The 18,472-nt window shown below is 35.5% G+C and overlaps 1 protein-coding gene across 1 annotated transcript in view; it reads left to right on the forward strand.

The window, feature by feature from the left end:
- Positions 1–14,779: 14,779 nt before the first annotated feature.
- Positions 14,780–18,472, forward strand: part of LOC136032855 (glycine dehydrogenase (decarboxylating), mitochondrial-like) — a 109,433-nt gene continuing 105,740 nt past the window's right edge. The window contains exon 1 of the mRNA XM_065713266.1: positions 14,780–14,888. The gene's annotated coding sequence lies outside the window, so the exon portion shown is untranslated. The remainder of the gene's footprint in view (positions 14,889–18,472) is intronic.

The following is an 18,472-nucleotide window of genomic DNA, read 5'->3' on the forward strand; positions in this document are numbered from 1 at the left end:
AAAAAGAAAAAAGCCCCATTAGATGGGAGATTCTAGATTTTCAGGCCTCTATTTACCAATACGCCCGGGCCTGGGGGCGCACAATGCTAGGAGGTGCAATAGATTATCACTGAGTGTTTTTTTTTTTTTTTTTTTTTTTTTTTTACAAAAAGTTGACTGATGTGATTTATCGTCAAAGTACCAGGTGTATTCTGCCGCCGTGCTGCCTATTCACGGGAAAATGATTTTAAAACAACACAGGAATTTTGTGGCCACTTTTAAGCTGTGTGATTCCTCCCAAGAATGGCAGCTGAGAGCTCGGTATCACCTCTCTCTTGGATTACTTTCGGCTCATTAGTTGCGATCTCTTCAGTGCATCTTCTATTCTCGAATTGTTGGGGAATTCTCCGAAAATCTTGCAAAAACTGAGCAGCAAAGCACTTGGGGCTAAGAGCGTCAAACGTTTAATCAGACCCTGAAGATGATCTTAGCATGAATAGTATACGCCTAAAATCCGTCAGATAATTTTATCCTGTCTTCTTGTGAAAGTATTAAGTGAACTATTATTTTCAACTTATAATTGCAATTCAGAATAATAGTCAGTTTATCAAAACAGCCAAAAAACGAGTTATTTGAAAATTGTCGGTTGTTTTAGAATAATTACTAAAGAAAATCAGTAGACGTTTTGGGTTCACTTCTCCCCTTCTTCTTCTTCAGACCCCTACGCATGTGCTAAGTCTGGCTCCTTCATTAATCAAATTGAATTAGTTTATCTTTGACATAAATGAAAATGGCACATGGATATTTTTATTTTTGCAGAGCTAATTTTCATTCAAAGCTGCTTTTCAGTGAGTCCACCCTGCTTAACAATATGTTTAATATAGACGAACGGGTAAATCTATAGTTTTGAAAACTTCAGGAATTTGTTAGAAGTCGGCTTTTGGAAGAATATATCAGTTAACGTGATTTCTCAATCCGTTCATTCTAATAAACTTTTTTTCAAAAAGTATTTCCAGGGGCATTATATATATATATATATATATATATATATATATATATATATATATATATATATATATATACCAATTGGTAGAAAAATGTCAATATGCCTAATAAAGTTTTGGTGAATCATGGCACTGCATTTTTCTCCATGCGCTAGGACCACGCCCCCCTTCCCTTCAAGTTTAATTAAAAGAGAAAATATGCACAAATTAATAGACATGTAGAAATCAAACCAAGATCTTTGGGAAAATACTTTGCATTCGAAGACAAAAATAAAAACAAGCTAGGCAAGTTTTTGGGCAAATGGGAAAGTTGGGCGATGAAACGGCATGACGATCAGTACATATTGCTTAATAGTATTTTTTTTTGTTTTTATTTTATTGTTGTTTTTTTTGACACAGTAATGAATTTTCTATTCATAGACACGCCAGTTTTTAATCCAATTGAGGTTGCTTCATCTTTGTTTCTCTGCAAAGAATTTCTGCAAATTTCGTATATAAATTTCATTTGAAAGTAATCAGTAACTGATGTCTATGGGTATCTGTTAATTGAGTGTTTTAAAATAATAGAAATTTTCCTGAAAGCATGGTCACCACAATTTTTTTTTTTTTTTTTTTTTTGACGTTTTTAATGATCCAAATTACAAGAGGGTCGCCATATACATTTTAAGAAGCATTTTTAAATGTTCTTGGTGAAAGTTTCTCATTCTAAAATTTCATCTTTTTCCTCTTTAAGCCGTGATTACCAATATGGGGCGCAGGCCCCTACGGCTGTGCATGACAATATTTTGGTGGGTCACGGACAGGACGTGCACTCTTTGGCAGACAATATTTTAGAGCCTTAATATTTAAGAAAAAAAACATTTTTCACGGAAATGACTTCACATTCATATGCATTTAAAGAACAAAAAAGATACATAATAGTATTGCAATGACGTAATAGGCTACATTGTATAAAAGGTGTCGTATACAGATAAGATTTTCATGAGAATAAAATATGCCCAGAGGACGACCCGGGAAAAGATACCAAGCTAATATTGTTTTAGGTTTCTCCAGGTGAATACACGTAAAATTTTGAATAACAAAATTTAAACATCCCGAGGAGGGCATCGAGATTTTACAAATACTTATGTGGGTCGGTTGGAAACCACTGCTTTAAAGTTTGAGGTGAGATTTTTTGAAGGAAAGAAATTTATAATTTAGCTAATTGACCCCAGACAAGATCAGCGCCCTTAATGGATTACTTGTAATGGATCTCCCATTTCGTCTTTAATAATTAGGAAATTCTTAGTGTTGTCGCAGATTTTATCCAGAAGTACGATAATATAATAAATGGATTGATTTTATGGGAATAATAAAAATTAAAGTGTGAATTAGTAAAAATTAATTCACATGAAGATTCTGAACTGAAATACGGTCAATTTTGCTTTTAGAAATATTAAAACTTATATTTCGTGGAATTATTCCATAAAGCTGGCTTAAACAGACTATATGTGTGAAAAATAAGAAAGATAGCTACACAGGCTATGTATTAAATTTAGACCAAAATAGTGAAAAAGAAGTTTTGTTTAAAGCCCAGTAAATTAAGTGATATGTTTTTCAGCCTACTTTGCAACATTTTTTAAAAACAAAGTCAGAACCCTGCTAGAAACACGTCATTCCTACAAATGATAAGTCCGTTTTATTTTCTTTTGAAATTCTGTTTTACGTTACTATTAATTAATCAGTAAGTTTTGTTTTTAAGTGGTCAGTAAACATTGCTTAATAATGTGGTTATTCTTGAAAATAAAATAAGAAGAACGATAAGTTTAATGACGTTTCTATTCCTAGAGACACGCCTGTTTTTAATCCAATAGAGATTGCTTCATCTTGGTTCTTTTGCCAATAATCGCATTAAATTTCACGTGCTACTAGCTCACATGTTTAGTATGATTCAGTTTATGATACTTCGTATCTATGAATTCGTCGTAGATTATTCAGAATGTAATTTAAGTTTCGTTCTACATTTTTGGTGGGCCTTAGATATGACAAATAACTCATGTATAGGCAAGTACGCAGGGTGGAGTGGGGCACCCACTTGATTTCTGCTGGGAAATTTCAAAATATTTACGATTGCTCCCATATTTTCTTATAATTTTCGCAGGATTTTCCTGTTTTTGTGGCTCTTTTAAGAATTCACTCCCCTCCCTCCCCGTCCAAAAGAAATGTCCTGTGTACTTTGGTGAAATGTATATCCAAATATTATAATGTACCCCGCCCTTCACGTCATGAATTGGCTAGCCTTTAATCTGGATAGTGAAGGGGCGTGATTTCCCTTAGGGGTATCAGGGCTCAAGATAAAAAAAAATCTTTATGACCTCTTCGAATAAGTATGTTTTTTTTAAATTTATTGTTCTTGTTTTGACGTTTCTTTTGTTTTGGCGTTTACTTTATAATCTTTTCAACCTTAGAGAGATGAAAATCTCCCGAAAATCCCTTTCCCCACCTAATTGACTGTGCCTTTAATCTCGGAATTGAATCTTTTTTCACTGTAAAGTACAAAATATATTTCTTGTGGTAGTTCCGAGCGAAAGTTCTGGTTGTGTGTTGCTTACTTGGAAATCTCAATCGCCTGATTCTTTTGTTGTCAGCTAAATTCTGATACTAACAATTGGTCTCATTTTTTATCTTAAACTTTTTTTTCACCAAATAATATCGTTTAATTTTTGAATGATAGAAGATTAACTTACATTAACTCCTTTTTATGTTAGTAAATAAAAAGTTTTCACTGTTTATAATAAGGAATGGAGCAGGGCGACTTTTTTGTGAAGGCTCGGGTCTCATACATCGTAGGTAAACAGTCGTAGTCCCCTTTTCCCGATGTTTTTTTTATGAATTCCATTCTGTCGAACCTTGTTCTCCCAAGTCTCACTTCTTCAAATTTTCTTTCTTGTTTACGATATGTTTTACGAGATAGTTAAAAGTTTTTAAACAGACAGGCTTTAAGAAAGTAGAAATGAGATATTCGTCAATATATAAATGAGACAATGCAGACGAGATATAATGATGTGAAATGAATGCAGTAATAATGATCATTTCGTTAATGATAAAAATGAAATGAGATAAATGCAGGCTGGCGCTGCAGCGGCTTCGTAGTAGCATTAGAAATGGTGATAACAGTGTAAGAGAAAATAAACCAATATCTTAGTGAAAAAGTGCATTTAACTAAGACAATTTTGCATAGCGTCCGTATTGTACCAACTTAGCATAATGTTGATTGTCGAATTTCACTATTGTCTATAACATCAAAATACTGCTATATACTGCCCGGAAACTTTTTTTCGCTTGAAAACAGTGGCATAGTTTCGTCAAAATACTTGGGGGGGGGGGCTAAGTTGGAGCCAATTTTCCCAAATCAAGTGAAAATGACAGTAAAAACTAAAAAAAAAACATTTTCTACAATAAAGGTACTACGTAGTGCTATAAAGGTACTTTCTAGTATTATGAAGGTAAATATGTACTAAAAAACTGATTTGTTGTTGTTGACGCTTCAATTATGCAGGTTTATTTTATGTTTGACAAAATTTTGGAAGAAACTAAAATTTAGCTAGGGGGAGGCAAACTGGGGGTAAACCGAGATCTGAGGGGGGCAGTTGCTCCCATGCCCCATAGCAAATTACGGCCCTGCTTGAAAGCACTACTAAAGTATAAAGGAATATTAGAGTAGAATAAACATTGTAAACCCCTGGCTGACTGGCTGTTGGCTGATCTTGTTCTGATCCTATCTTGATTCTTTTGCTACAAACCTTTTTTACAAAGTAAACATGTTTGTTTTTGTGCTTGTGCTATTTTTTTTTTTTTTTTTTTTTCATTATGTCCTCAAACAAATTCCATCCGTCCTGTGTGCTGTGTTATTTGTTTTAATGTAATTATACTTGTTTATTTTTAAGATAGAATTGAAAGCTATTCTTTTTTCTGGTTCACTTTAGAAGCTTTTAATTATCTATTGTAACAAAAATTGTAACGATATCTTGAGGCACCTATGATGGACATTGCCAATGATATGTGTTATTTGCCGTACAAGTATGATAACATTTTAATTTCCTTACTTGTTTTGAAGGTTGTAAAATCACTATCTTTCCCTCTTTCTTTTTTCTTTTTATTTTCTCTCTTTATTCTTTTCCTTCTTGCCTTTTAATGCAGAAACCAAGATTTGAGGGTTATTTTAAATCATAATTAATAATTCAAGCTGAACACCTCCGTTTGTTTTTCATTTCAAAGTGGATTGATTTTGCACCAATTTTATACTAATCTGTTTGGAATGCCAAATAGGAGTATTTTTGTAATTATAAATGTTTTGTTTGCATATAAATGTGAAGTTAGATTTGAATTTAGTTGGTTCAAACGGAGAATGTTATTTTTGTTATGCTACATCTATGACTGCAAGACCTCTTGTTCACTCCCGAGTTTGCCATTTTTTACGTGGTTAGTGTCCTGGATATTATTCCAGGTAGTATAAACCTTCTACCTCTGTATACCCCTGTAGTAGCTAACCTATGCCACATACCGCATAGCACAATGGTTGTGATGTTTGAATTTTTTCATGTAAAATCAAAGCTCAAAACTGGATGAATAATAAAGAACAAAATTTTGAAACGTCGTGAAATGTTTGTGTTTAATGTGTTATGATTTATTAAGCTTGATCATGGCTTGATCAGATCCGACTGAATTCTTTTCTTACAAATAGGAATAAAATAACAAATTTTTAATGGACATTGACATGAGTTTTCAATGATTGAACGTCGTTATGTCCTTTCGGGCTGATGAAAGCCCTTCTTTTATAATAAGTTCCCTGTATCCAGATTCCCTGAGAGTGACGTGCGGATAACGTTAATAGGCGTTCTTGCTTAAGCTCTCTGAGACTGTGTAAAACGCTGCTTAAGTTGACATGATTTGCACGTAGATTCACAAATTTTCGCATTAATGCTCTGTTAGTAGCCCACATATGGGGGGGGGGGGATTATGCAATGACTGGTCAGATTGTCCCGCAGTTGAAGAGTTAAGTCTGCTGAAAGAAGTGGAAGAATTGTTTTCCAAGATTTAGAAGAATTGATTGTTTTCCAAGAACTAGAAATCTGTCTGTTATACTGTCTGTAGGTTCAATCGTCATTTTAGCTTTAGTGTCTATATTATGAAGTTTTGCTTGTACTATTACTGTTTGGTTGAGGAAATGTCTTTACCTTCTGTACAGTCGTGATAAATTAAAAAGATTGGTGTCCTTTTAAGCAAGTAATTCTCAGCAGTGGTGTAGCCCAAGAGAAGGGGTTTTTATTATCCCATCTCGATGTAAAACGTTGTATGAGTGTGCTTCGTGACCGCAGAATAATTCTTAACCTTAGATGGAACATCCCTCTCCTTGAATCCTCCTAAACTTCTTACGTGCTCATTGGGCTTCCAACTTGTTTCAGATATAAAGACTTTGAATGTAGCTACTAAAATGTAAAATGCTCTAAGATGGGATTCTTTTTTCGGGGGGAGGGATATAAGTCATGAAGAGTGGAAAATGATAAATGGCCAATACAATAAGTGTCATTATTTTCCCCGAATGAATTGTCTTATCCTGAATATCTGCAAATGAAAACTATACACCAGTCACATCATTTATCACAGCTATAAAGCTCAAATATATGGCCAAATCTGATCGTGTTTAGTGTATAATCGTTTTAACCTGCACAATCATTATTTCCTTTTACTGCCATAGATTTTATCTGCTACATTGTTATTCTATAAGTAGTGCAGAATTGTACTATCTATTTTGACAATAAAGAGGCTTATGTCCCCTAAAGTTTTTGTCTTATGTTAGTCCTGTAAATGCTTTTTTATCGTCAAAATTTATTGGAAACGAATACTCTACCTTTGCTTGGAATAAAGGTTTGTATAGTAACTCCAGGGATGTATGTAAGAGATAGATTCAGGCTCGAGATTTTTACGATTTTTTCGTATTACTTTGTATATATTCCCTATTATTTGCTATTTTTCCATTATATCCACAGTCCCTCCTTCCTCTTCCGTGCCCAAATCTGCGTATATACCTGATTAGGGATATGAGTTTATCTGCTTTTATTTTAAGTTTGTTCTTTAAATATTTTTACATCCAAACCAAAGCTTTCCATACTTCAGTTGCAAATATATAGTTTGGTACATATTACTTTTTATTGTAAATTTTACCTTAGCTTGGTTGACAGGGGCGAATCTCCAGTATTTTTACTGAGAGGCAAGAGGGGTCCATGTCCGAATAGTCAAGGGGCATAGGATATATAATAATTTTTTCCTCACATTATTGAGGAGACAACTGTGTCCCTTGCCATCTTCCTCCAAACGACGCCCCTGTTGGTTTATAGTACAACTTTGATTTTTAAATTTAAGAGCTGTGGACCGAGTTTTCTCTAGAATGATTTGCGAGTGAAGTTTTCAAGAACCACATAAAACGAAGGATGTTGTCGAGACACAACTCCATCATTCTTTGACGCAAGAAAATAACTAAGAAAGTCCTAATGTACAGTTTTTCAACCCATACTATTTTGTTCCAAGGTTTGGATTTTTTTTTTTTTTTTTTTTTTTTTTTTTTTTTTTTTTTTTTTATGCAACTCGACCAGCATTAAGTACTTCTATTCTTAAACCGTTTCGCTAGTATTCCTAACTCTTCATTTAACTCCCCTCCTGAAACTTCTGCTACCACAATCCATTTTCCATAAGTTTTCATCCATCTTATACCTTATCAAATTTTGAAGTCTCCAGTTTCATATCCAACTATTCGTGGAAATTTCCTTGTAAATTCTAAGCCTGGACTCTTTAAACGTAATAACTATTCTGAAGTTAGTTGTCCTTCCTAAATTTCAGCTAAAAATTAACTTTAGACATTACTAGATGATGGTCTTTACTTTTAAAGTCAATAACGGCACTCCTATATAACATAATATGAAAAAAACTTCGTTTTCTTAAAGAGTTAAAGAGGCTGCGTCCCAAAGTCGAACATTAAAACGTACAGGAATTAGAAGAGGCAGTTGGGGGGCTGCCGCCCCCCAAACCCCCAGCTTTTAAAGACTCTTTTGTACAGGTTTTTTTTTGGGGGGGGGAGACTTCATTGTTACTAATTACTAGTTTCGGCGCAATGGTTCTCCTGTCCTCTTGTGTTTAACATTTTTCGAAGTTATTCCATTATTCATTCATTTCAATTTTTTGTTAATTAAAAGAGGGCCTTTCCGAAGCCAAGAGCTGGGGGTTAGCAAAAAAACAAAAAACCTGTACAAAAGAGTCTTTAAAAGCTGGGGGTTTGGGGGGCGGCAGCCCCCCAACTGCCTCTTCTAATTCCTGTACGTTTTAAGGTTCGACTTTGGGACGCAGCCTCTTTAACTCTTTAAGAAAACGAAGTTTTTTTCATATTATTTCTGTACGTTTTTCTACAATCCATGGTGGATGTAATTTAATAATTCCTGTACTCCTCGTACAGGAATTAGGAGAGGAACTTGGGTGGCTGCCGCCCCCCCCCCCGCTTTTAAATCATTGTATAAAATAGAAAAAAAATAGATATAATGACCGAAATGTTTCTTTTGCTCATAAGAAGCTAATATTCTGTTATCTCTCAATTGATAAGCTGTCCAGGTGCTTAGGACTATAAGAAGACTATTTGGAGAGGCAAACCCCCCGCTTTTAAAGACTCTTTTGTACAGGTTTAATTTTTTTTTCATATTAATTCTGTACGTTTTTCTACAATCCATGGTGGATGTAATTTAATAATTCCTGTACTCCTCGTACAGGAATTAGGAGAGGAACCCCCCCCCCCCTCCCGCTTTTAAATCATTGTATAAAATAGAAAAAAAATAGATAGCATGACCGAAATGTTTGTTTTGCTCATAAGAAGCTAATATTCTGTTATCTCTCAAATGATAAGCTGTCCAGGTGTTATCAAAATTTTTTTGATGTTGTGAAAAAAAACCTCCCGTAAGGGACTTGAACCCTTGACCCGAGGATTAAAAGTCTCACGCTCTACCAACTGAGCTAGTAACTTGCATGTGTGTAAATATAACTTCTCAATAGCTTTTAAAAATTTCAAATTAACATGGGCTCTTATGGAGAGAAATCCGTTAATTAAATAGCTAATGGGTGGTTTCTGGAAAACAGGGAAGGAGTTATCGGATCGAGCTGAAATTTCGCGGATAAGCTCCTGGGCCGTAGGGGACCTTAACTTGTGAATTTCAGCCCGATCGGACAACGTTAAAAGGGGTGGGGGGGGGTTGGAGGGTCGAAACTTTCGGGGGGTTAAGATTTTCCTACGAAACTTTCATGGGCACTTACTCGGAGAATTCCGCATCGAATGAGTCTTCGTACACCCAGATCCGATGTCGGATGTGACCTGTAGGCGTCTAGGAAAAAAAAGTAAATGAATTTTAAGTGGCTATGCGTGGTTTCTGGAAAACAGGGAATGAGTTATCGGATCAAGCTGAAATTTCGCGGATAAGCTCCTGGGCCCTAGGGGACCTTAACTTGTGAATTTCAGCCCGATCGGACAACGTTAAAGGGGGGCTTGGGTTGACAGGTCGAAACTTTCGGCCAGATTTTCCCCATGAAGAAAAAGTTGGAGGGGGATGAAATTTTGCAGGTTTCTTAGTTGGAGCTCGGGCTACGAAATACATCCCTCCCCATGCGTCTGCGACCACTGGAACCGAAGATCGCTTAACATTGTCGTGTGTTGCCTCTTTATAGAGGCACGAGTGTGCCTCCTTGAATAAACAAGTCCTTTCTTACCAGGCTGACGTAAGTACCCACAAAAATATCAACATCACAATGATCATAAGCAAAAATTGAAAACGATTAGTGGTGATGGAGCATGAAAGGCTTTCTAAGAAAAGTGTGCTAATTTATTTCCAAAATTTATTAATGGTTCATCCGGAAATTCCATTTTGTTGCTGCTATATTGACTTCTCCGTTACGTATCGCAAACTTGGGTAGCATAAAATTCTGAGTATAGTTCGAGCCTACTTGGCACTATCTACGTTCCGAACAATTTGTTCGGTGAGACCACATAACTGTAAGTCCTAGGTTGTGCAAACGTGAAAGGTTCGATGGCGAAGTGAAAGGTTCGAACCATTAAAGGGGGTTCTATAACGCGCATTGCAACCAATTTTAGCTACTTTTGGTCTTTAATGAAGATGTCAATAACTGGAATTCTCCAATTTTCCTGTTCCAAAGTATTATTTGTAAATAACAATATTTTATAGTGCTTAAAAGTACAATAAAATAAGTGCTTAAATTGATAACAGCAAATATATCTAGTTGAGTATAGTTTTATAAGCAAAAGATATTTTCAAGTGTTTGAAGGATCAGTAAGCCCAATTTGGCTGGCTCAGTGAGGCTGTTCAATAAATCATTAGAAATGTTTTGACACTAAATAATTTAGGAACTTGATATTATTTTGGAAAAACAATATGACTAACATTACACTACTTTATAATATAACCAGATTTATTTAATGGACCAATAGAACACGCATAATAGGACATAGAAACAATTTCTAGGTTCTTGAAATTTGGTGAAAAGATCTATGCTAATACATATTGTCAATTTTGACTGTTCTGCTAATTTTAGTGTGACAACCCTGGCCATCTTGGAAAGCTTTTTCTGCTTTTATGGGCTATGAGTTAGCTGCTAACACTAAATGGCAAAGTCCAAAAGCCGATTTTAGATTGAATAATTTGGTTCAATCTAATCTAGTGAAAGAAATACTACCCACAGAAAATCTACGGAGCGTAAATGCAATTCACGAGTTTTTCCACGCGATATCCCTGTTTGAGATTTTAGACATCGTTCGTAACCTTGCGGTCAACCGTCTAGGGCCAAATGAAAAGCAGGTCGTCCCCGAACAGGGTGGGAGGATGTCGTAAGGAAAGATTTAAGGGAAATGGGAACTTCTTACGAGGAAGTAAAGAGGGAGGCTTTGAATATATTTGGAGGCGAAGGAGCTTCCGTTGCTCTTTGTTGGCCTTAGGTGGGTTGGTGCTGCGGTAAGTTGTTTTTAGCAGTATTAGTAGCAGTTTCTGACCAGCCATGTTTTCTTCAAAGCTCCAATTTATTTTCATAATTCAAGCTGTAGCTAAAAATTAGATTACTGTTGATTTGTAGGAGATAGAAAAAACGTACATAAAATTGTCGAAGGGCTTTTATTTGAACAGCTATAAGCATATCAATATAATTATATGTTGATAAATTCAAACAAATTTACTAGATTTGAAGTAAATTATGTTCACTCTGCTTAGGCAACGTGAGGTGTTGCAGCAACGTCTGGTCCGAAACGAAGTTTTGAAGCACTTCGGTTTTGTTTCGTTACTATCGATTAAGACCTATAGCTGTCATCCCTTCAAAATTTTAGAGAATTTTGTCTTAAAAAAAACCCGACATGTTCTGAAAAGCGATCTCAAAATAAGCTATTCCTTCTTAAAGCCAAGTTTACTCTTTATGTTCTGACGCATGATCGGAATGATTTGTTCTTAAATTTTATATAAATAAAAGCGTCTCTAGGCACTCCTATGTGCCTCTTGGTGTAGGAAAAACTAAGTCTGAATAAGTATATCTAATTTCTGCAAGCCAGTGTTGTACTACTGCGCTCAAAAAACGTAAAACATGCTGTTTTTCCCAATTTTGCTAAGGTCATGCTACTTCACTTCCAACGATAGCATCTATTATTTGTTTCAAGATTGAAATTGGAAGCACTCGCGCGATTCCGGTTCAAACAAGATGCCTACCTTTCTCCTGAGAGTTTGATGATGGGAGGGCGGGGATATGAATAGGGCCATGGGCGTACTTCATGCCACCAATAAAATTTGGTTGAAAATTCTTGCTTGATTCCGCTTCGAACAATATGCCTGTTTTTCTACCGAAAATTGACTGGGAGAGGGCAGGGCGAAGGGATGGAGGGGCCAAAATCATTTTTTTGCATCCAACTACAGATCAATTTGCAGCATGTCTAATTTTCAGCTAAAAAATTATTGGGGAGAGGGACAAGGGGAGATGACAGAGGGTCGACGTGTCTATTTTGTGCCTAGGGCTTATAAATTGCACAAAATTCAAGGCATGGATCGTTTTGAACTAAATCAGGATTATGCTGCTTTCTGAACATAGACATTATCTGAGGTTTTGTCTGATGCGTGCCACTCCAAAATCTAATGTATATGTTTTCCTCATCTCTTCAAGGATTGCTGATCAGTGTTTAAGAAATTATTTTTCTCATAGTTCAAAAATTTGTTTTCCCGCCGTGGGCCAACTTCGACAATCATTACTAAGAAAGGACAAACGGTAAGCTCAATTTTTTTTTTAGCAACGAGAGAACTGATGAAATTTGGGAACTTTTCTGAAATTTACCATTTACTAATGAGATTTTTATGCTGATTTTAAATATATAAGGGGCTGTTCCTCCCTCAACGTCCCGCTCTTTACGCTAAAGTTATTTACTGTTTAATAAAGTATAATTGAGAGAAAGAGTAAAACTTTAGCGTAAAGAGTGGGACGTTGAGGGAGGAACAGCCCCTTTCATACACGGAATAATTTCTGTTCGTTTTAAGTTTTAATGTCGCTCCTTACTTTCAGTTAAAAAAACATGTTTTTTTCTATTTAATCTAAGTAAAGTACCACATGCCTTCACAGATTATCTTTTTCTCTCTTTTTTTCAACCAGCCATTTCTTAGGGAAGAGAAAGTTGTGAAAGCTTCAGAGGGGGTTCACCGTTCTTACACCCCCCCCCTCCCTCTGTGACTCCAAAGACATCCGATAAAAATTTGAAATAGTTTCAAAATACTCGAAAAGTTAAATATTTATGCCTCTAGAGATGACATGGCCATAGCCCCTGGGAAAAGGGACCCTGTTCGATGTTGAGTGTGTGACTAGTTTGAAATTTTCAGATATTTGGTCTCTGTGTCAAAAGGAGCAATTTTTTTTTGGGGGGGGGATAGGGTCTGCAAATGAACAAAAGAAAAGTTTTTTAAGTCCTTGGGTTAGTAGGGACCTAATTTACATAAAAATGTTCTGGAGCACGCCTCCTTCCCCAAGAATCAGGACCGGAGAAAGGCCAAAATATTTTTTCCTGTTCGGTTCAAGACTTGTAATCCTTCGGCTAATTTAATCCCAATCAGAAGGAAAATGTGAAAAAAAATGTTAGTTCATCCCGAAATGGGTCCGACAAATAGAAAATGACCAAGAAATTTCTATTCTCCTGCCAATTCCCATCCAACTGGTGGTCGTAGAAAGTTGGGGCCTCATTCGCTTGGAAACTGAAAGCTCTAATGCTCTTTATAAGGGCCGAAAGTAATTTGATAGCAACTGGCCTCCCCTTGTGTCCTTTTCTGCTACCCTTTCTTCCCCCCGTCAGCCCCATGATATTGGAAACAAAATTTCAGATAGTGATTTTATTCAGAAAAGTTGAAACGTTATCTACTAAAGGTATGCCTACGAGGTCAACTTAGCCCACGGTCCAAAAGACCATGACCCTTAACTATGCACATTGGCCATTGTTCACCAATAGGCTTTAGTAGAAAATCTATCAGGGATTGTTTGCTAGGCCAAGATTCTCAGAGTTTCCGAAGAGTAAACTCTGGAGACGATACGCGTATGTGTCGCCATTATGTGTTGAAAGGCTATCAAAATGGCCCACTGCAATATCTCAAGAACAGTTTGCAGTATCCAGTTGAAACTTTCAGAAAGCGTCGAGGGCGGGGACAAATGAACCTCAAATTCTGACTTGAGGTAGGGGTAGTTTCATATCAAAAGACATTATAGGCATTCGGGTCATCAAAATAGAATATCTGCAATGTCTTGGGAATAGTGGCGTAATTTCGACAAAATCCTAGGGGGGGGGGCAGTTGGGGCCAATTTTCACAAACCAAGTGACAGTGAAAAATGACAGTGAAAACTGAGAAATCAGCCATATATTACCATAAGGGCAGAGTAACTAAAGAAAACTGAACAGTTTCTCTGGATACTTCAAATTATTAATTAAAAACAAAAAATTTCCGTGGGAAGTTAAGAGCGGGGTTGAAACTTGAAACGGAAAAACATTATTAATTCACAGCTTATCTATTATATATATCAACAAAACTAGTACAAATAAACCGACTAATTATGTTTCCCTATGTTTCTAGGATTATAGAAAATTAACATTGTACTGAAAACACAGAAATCAAGTATAAAAAACCGCAATATTGATTTGGGAGTCAAAAGTCGGTATGTAGCCTAACAAGAATAAACTAATCTATAAAGCTTTTCATAGTCTTACACCAGTTGTGACATCAGTAACTTTCAGTATACAATTAAAATCATCTTAAAAATAAAAGCATAAAATTAAATACTTTTTTAATAGCCACATTGTAATTGAACAGCATACAGAAATAATAGATTGATTTATCAGGTAGCATTTTGGTCTCGCCAGCTACAATAACAATAGTGGGTAATAAACAATCTTAAATTGTTTAATTATATATATATTATATATATATATATATATATATATATATATATATATATATATATATATATATATATATATATATATATTCGGGAGTTTTTCGGCGAGGTGAAATTCGAAAGTTTGACCACGAAAAACTTATTGTCCTGGCCCTCATAAGAATCTTAATCCCTGATTTTTTATATGAAAAAAAATTAATCCTTGTGTAGTGAAATAACACAAGTAAAAGATCTATTGTGACTTGTTTCCAGATTCAACTGGTTTTAGCTTTCCTATTGGCCAAGAAGAAGGCGTGTGATTGTGACGTAATTTTTGACATCTCAAATCTTGAATACAAAGCTAAGCTAACCGTACGATTACAATCCTTTTTTGTTTTAGCTTGTGATTGAAGAGGATCTTTGGATTTTTCAGGGAGAAAGGTAGGTCTTTTTCTTCTGCTTTTTTGTTTTTTTTTGGAACGGTAGGTGTTTTTTTTTTCGATATTCAGGCCATAGCCGATTGTCCTCTGTGGCTGTGATCGGAACCATCAGACTGCGGGGGGGGGGGGGGGGGTGTCAGTTGGCGTGCATAAAAATTGGAAAGTAATGGGGTAAAGCCCACAATTTCCGGGACGTATGGGTGCAACTTCGCCCCGCTGTTGCATTACCGTCGGTAACTTCTCTCAGACCACGGTCGCCTAGGCTAGTCGATCGCTAGAGGGTACATAGGCTACGCAGGACCTTTTGTATACGCCTAGAATTGGGGATATTGAGAAGTGTAGCTAACAGATTTGAAGACACTTCCACTGTGCTTTTACCCTCCTCTTTAATGTGCAAATATGTAGCCCAAATGGTATAATCCCCACGCAGTTTGCCATGCGCAACGCTTGTTTCAACCCGTATATCCGTAAATCCGTCTATTGGGCCCGAACAAGCGAATTTCCAAATAATTTTACCTTAAAGAATAAGAATTTAGACCTCTCAGAAACTCAAAAATATATTTAGGTGTATATATTTATATATACACATTTATATATATAAATATATAAATATATTTAGGATATATATATATCCTATATATATATATATATATATATATATATATATATATATATATATATATATATATATATATATATATATATATATATATATATATATATATATATATATATATATATATATATATATATATATATATATATATATATAAGAATAGCTGTGGATGTATTTAGAAGAAATGTGTTAAATTATTTTATTCAAATTTTCCTATTCTACCATTTACGAGCTGAAAATTTTTCTTCTTTGTTTCAAATTTTAGGATAATATTGTTGCACTATAGTAATCTGTAATTTGGCCCACTGGAAACCCTACTGTATCGCAAAAATTACGCAATAAAAATTCATAAAACTAAAATTTAAATTTTATGTTTTACAGCCGTCAGTAAAAGTTGTGTTGTTCCAAGTTTACGATGTTTCACAGACAGGAATTATATAATAGGCCTAGGTCTGAAGATTCTCCGATATTACGCAATAGCCTTTTAATCAGGTTTCTCAATTGAGTGCCAAACGTTTTCAGTCTTTTCTAAGATACCCACGTTTTTAGTTAGAAAACAATTAAGATGATGACTCGAATTTACTTTGCTAGTTTTGCTTTCCCCTGAACTTGTTTAAAAGTAATTACCTGTAAAATTAATATGGCAAAAACCAGCCAAAATCGACTATTTTTGAACCTTTGACATTCGTCAAATAAAATTTTGCTAATTGGGCATTGTGGTGTATATTTTTTCTCGTATCGTTTCAAACTTGCACATGGGCCAATGAGGGGGGGGGGGATAAGAGAATTTTCTCTCATGTGTTTCTAAGAAACCCCAATACGTTTAGAGAAGTATTATTTTTCTTAGTATTTGGGCTAGACTTGGCTTAAGCATTGAATCTTAGTCCTATTTTAGAATATATTAGCGTTTTAAAGCTTTGACTTTGTGCACCTTTTGCGGATGATTTTTTCATGTTGAATCATACATCTTAAGTTTGTGGGATATGTTTTTAGTTGTATCACCCCAAACGTGCATATAGGCACTGACGATTGGACGGGTAGGGTAAACAAATTTCTCTGCTGGAGTGTCTAAGAACCCCCTAGAAAATTTAAGACAAATGCAGGACTGAGGTACTCCTTCGGGCCCATGTTCCACAAAACTCTAGATTTTCATGATTATTTCCATGTTTTGAACAACTTGTCTGTTTGGAGAGGAAAGGCTGAACGAGCATGGGCCCTGGAACAGTGGGCTTATTCTAAAATTTCGTGTATGTGTGTCAGTGAATGCTACAGATAGTGTACCGCTCATATGAGTCAACGTTCTCTAACTTTTTGCTGACCGAACCATATTATAATGTAAGGATCAGCTAATACATCGACCCTACGGGTCCCCTTCACGTACGGTGAATTTTTTCGATAAGAGGTTGTCAGCACTGAAAAAAAAAATTATTTGATAAAAGTTGTTGAGGATTCTGATTTCAGGGGGGGAGGGGTTAGAACCTTGACCTTGATTCCCACGATGATCCCCAATTTGCCTTGCATAGTCTTAGCATTAGGGCAACATTTTTCATTTCAGAGGGCGCCAGGGCTCTTCATATTTTATTAAACCCACTTTTTTGTATTCTGAAAGTAAACTTTTGGGGCTTTTTGAATGCTTTCCAACTTTTTAGGTGGGGTTTAACCTCCCACTAGAAGTGTTCGAAGGGGGAGGTCTTTAATCTCCTTGAGCGCCACTCCCGAAATGCTTGCCTTTAGTTAGCAGACAGAGAGTTTGGGATTTTTACCAATTCAGTGGTATTTTATCTCTAGATAATTCTTTCAGGTCGCAAGAAACCTTTGCAGAAGCCTCTCACTATCCTTTACCGTAGATTAAATAAAAAAAAAACAAGTTTTTTTTAAATGAAAGTAAGGAGCAACATTAAAACTTAAAACGAACAGAAATTACTCCGTATATGAAAAGGGCTTTTCCTCCTCAACGCCTCGCTCTTTACGCTAAAGTTTGACTCTTTCTCTTAACTCTATTTTTAAAACAGTAAGAAACTTTAGCGTAAAGAGCGGGGCGTTGAGGAGGAAAAGCCTCTTTCATATACGGAGTAATTTCTGTTCGTTTTAAGTTTTAATGTTGCTCCTTACTTTCATTTAAAAAAACTTGTTTTTTTTTATTTAATTTCTGGACGTTTTTGAATTAATGCATGTTTTGATCTTGGCTCCCCGCACATAAATAATTAAAACGAAATTTGCATATTAATTAATTGCAATTAATCGGAAAATTTTGAGAAAAAAGAAGCGAGGGAGGAGGCCTAGGTGCCCTTCAAGTTTTTGATTACTTAAAAAAGAAACTAGAACTTTTAATTTTTTACAAACGTTTCCACTGGTAAAAAAATCAACGTGACTTACGTATGGGGAAAATGAGCGTGGGAGGGGGCCTAGGTGCAATCCATTTTTTTTGGTCACTTAAAAAGGGCACTAGAACTTGTAATTTCCGTTAGAACGAGCCCTCTCGCAACATTCTAGGACTACTCAGTCGATACGATTACCCCTGGGGAAAAAATCCCGTTACCCCGTTAAGATTGTATTACTTTTAGGGGGTGTTTCCCCCTATTTTCTAAAATGAGGGAAATTTTCTCAGGCTCGTAACTTATGATGAGTATAACTGATCTTGATGAAACTTATATATTTAAAATCAGCATTAAAATGCGATTCTTTTGATGTTACTATTGGTATCAAAATTCCATTTTTTAGAGTTTCGGCTACTATTGAGCCGGGTCGCTCCTTACTACAGTTCGTTACCACGAACTGTTTGATTGTCGCTATTTGATAATTTACAATCACTTGCATCAATTCTTTAACTTAGATTTCAAAATAATATTTTACTGTTAAGACTAATCGAGATAATAGTTACCATTCCTAAATTAGCTACAAATGGCAATTTTTTATCACAAACCAATTTTTTTAATGTGTTTTTTAATTTTTGGTTATTATGGACGGCC

This window comes from Artemia franciscana, chromosome 11, assembly GCF_032884065.1.
Source record: "Artemia franciscana chromosome 11, ASM3288406v1, whole genome shotgun sequence".
In the NCBI taxonomy this organism is placed as follows: domain Eukaryota; kingdom Metazoa; phylum Arthropoda; class Branchiopoda; order Anostraca; family Artemiidae; genus Artemia; species Artemia franciscana.